Here is a 2,779-nt window from a genome sequence, read left to right as displayed (position 1 = left end):
CTCTAGGAGCAGCGATTCTCACTGGGCTGCGCCACCCCCGCGGTGGGACCCAGCCCTGGAGGAGGCACCCAGGCACACTCTTGCTGGCTGTACGCATCTGGGCACCTCTCCCTCGTACAAATCTTTGGCCTTTGTGTAGCACCTTCCAGCAGCTGCCCCAGAGACCTTGGACATCCCAACCGCCCTAGGGAGAAGCCCGTGGGGGTGAAGAGATTTGCCCAAGTCAATCAGTGGCAGAAGGGGAACAGAACCCACAACTCCTGACCGCTGCTCTCACCACTAGGCCATGGTGCCTGCTGAAGAATGGCTGGTAGCTGCTGGGGGAGTGTCCAGAGCCCACGCCTGGCCTGGGTTCTGCTACGCTGGCCCGCCTCCCCCCTTTAGCAGGGGGCCTGGCCCTGGGGGGTGAAAGTGGCTTTGCTGGGGTCACAGCTGCTGCTCCCCGGTCTGTGCAGTCAGGCGTCCACCCGAACAGGCCTGTGGGTGGCGGACACGGGGCTGCACCACGACTGACGGCTGGCAGAGGGCAATGCCAGCCCAGCGATGGACACCGGGAGCCAGGGGAGGGGCTACTGTGCAGACAGCTCCATGCACTGCCGTGCCAACCTTACACTCTGGCCGTGTGTCCCGATGCCGTGGGCAGCAGGGGGCCGCCTCACGCCCGGGCACGGTGCGGGGCTGAGGCCCAGGGGCGTGCAGGGCTGTGGACACGTAGCTGGGAGGGCGCTGCCTGCTCGCCCGGCCCTCGGACGGCCCCAGACACGGGCTCTGCAGGCAGCGGCTGGGTGGGACGTCTGGGGCACCACTTCCTCGTCCCTGCCCAGCCTTCCCGTAAGGAGGTGGCATGTCCTTGTGGTGGGGACTGTAAAGGTTTATGAATGGTGTAAAGGGTCATAAAAGATCATTGTGTTGCCGGCACCCAGTGCCAAGAGGCAAAACAACAGCAGGGGTTCGTTAACTGGTGTGCGTCACCCAATAATCACAACGGGGTGGAGAAGCAGAAAAGTTTATTTGCAGCTGCAAACAAGGTACAGGGAGAATAGAATCTCAAATCCTGCACCCAGAGCAGGAAGTTACACAGGCTTTTATATATATATATATATATTTAGCATATTTATTTAATAGCAAGCTGCTTTAAGTATTTACATAGCCAGCTAATCCAGTTACCAGCTAGTTTCCTTGTTTTTTGTATTATTTGTTAAACTATACATAAAGCTGCTTTATTCAGCATTGTTCTTCCATATCTGCCCTGTTTGGCCTTGTTTAGTTTCAGGCAGTCGGACTCTGCAACATATTGTTGCAGATCCTCAGCATGACTGCTGCGAGTGCCTCCAGGCGGGCTGGGGGGGCCAAGAACACCTGGGCCTAGTGCGAGGGGGCTTCATTGACACTCGTGGTCTTCCATCCCCTCGAGTTACCTAGTGGCCATGTCCCAGTGTCCCCAACAACTCCCTCCTTTGAGAACACTCAACAGCCTTGGCTCTGAGTTTTCTTACTTGGGCTATTTATGTTTTTACAATAGGACTTTGCATAAGCACTTTGTGATAGCCCTGAAGAGAACGACTTATTAACTTTTGCAAAAGGGCCCTGACACATAATACTGCACAGCATAATACCATTAATACAAGCAATACAGGAAAGAGAAGTTTCAATAACAAGCTAAATAAACCACCAAGCCAAAACGACAAACCCCAGCCTGAAAACAAGGTTTGCAACCAATCGCTCTCGGGGGCAGTATAGGCAACCTGTGCTGCGGCTCGGGCATGGGCCTCAGCCTGTACCACCTTGTCATAGATTTTATAACTGCTATCGTTTACATATACACAACATCAGGGCCCGACGAGGGCACAAACCCCTCCTTGGGATGCCAAGAGATAGTCCAAAGCCAGCCTGTTTTGGAGGGAAAACGTCCTGAGCTGCTGTACCTCTTTATTTAATGTTTTTATTGCTGACCTTAAATTACTAACCTAGTTTTTTAACTTTAAGGCAACTTTTTTAAGTACCATTTGCAGCCTTACAGTATAGCGGCCTATGCCTGCCATGGCTGGCCCGGTAAACAGTGGTGCTATTCCCAGTACAGAGCACCCTACAAGTTTCTCGGGTGTGAGGGAATTCTTCATCTTGCCCTCCAATGCCGTAGTCAGTCGCCGCAGGGTCTTTTCTCGTGACTCAACAGAGGTGTCTCGGGCATTTCTAATCTTTCCTTTGGGCAGTGTGGCAGTTATGGAAAGATGAGGAACTCCATGAGCTATATAACAGCAACCTGTCCAGTTGGCTGGCAGCACCTTGTAAGCCTTTCGGCCACATACAAAATAGTGACCCTGTAGGGCCCAGTAAGGACTGTTTCTTAAGGGGATTCCTGGGATATTTAAGGCTGCTTTTTTAAACAGTTCATATGCCCCTAGGGGGGCATCCCATTCTCCTGATTGGGTACAAGTGGGGGCGTTTCTAATTGTGCCGTTCAAATTACACTCGCCATAGGGACCACTACAAACCCACCATTGGCTTGCTACACTGGAGATATTAACTGGACGGCAAGTTATATTTCTAAACCCTTTTTTTGTGGTAAGATTATTTGTAAGAGTTTCCCTAAAAGGGGAGGAACCATTACACCCCCACTGCTGGCCTCCCCTGTTGGTCTTTATCCAATACCCATCAGCCCACATGTAATAACGCAGGAGCTCTTTCCCACAGGACGCCCATAGTGATCAGATTGGCTTCGGGTAAAACATAACACTCCCTCAGTGAGTACTGCAACTGAATACTCCTGGTCCTGATA

This window comes from Lepidochelys kempii, chromosome 24 (genome assembly GCF_965140285.1).
Source record: "Lepidochelys kempii isolate rLepKem1 chromosome 24, rLepKem1.hap1, whole genome shotgun sequence".
In the NCBI taxonomy this organism is placed as follows: domain Eukaryota; kingdom Metazoa; phylum Chordata; order Testudines; family Cheloniidae; genus Lepidochelys; species Lepidochelys kempii.
Note: the sequence above shows the minus strand (reverse complement) of the source record.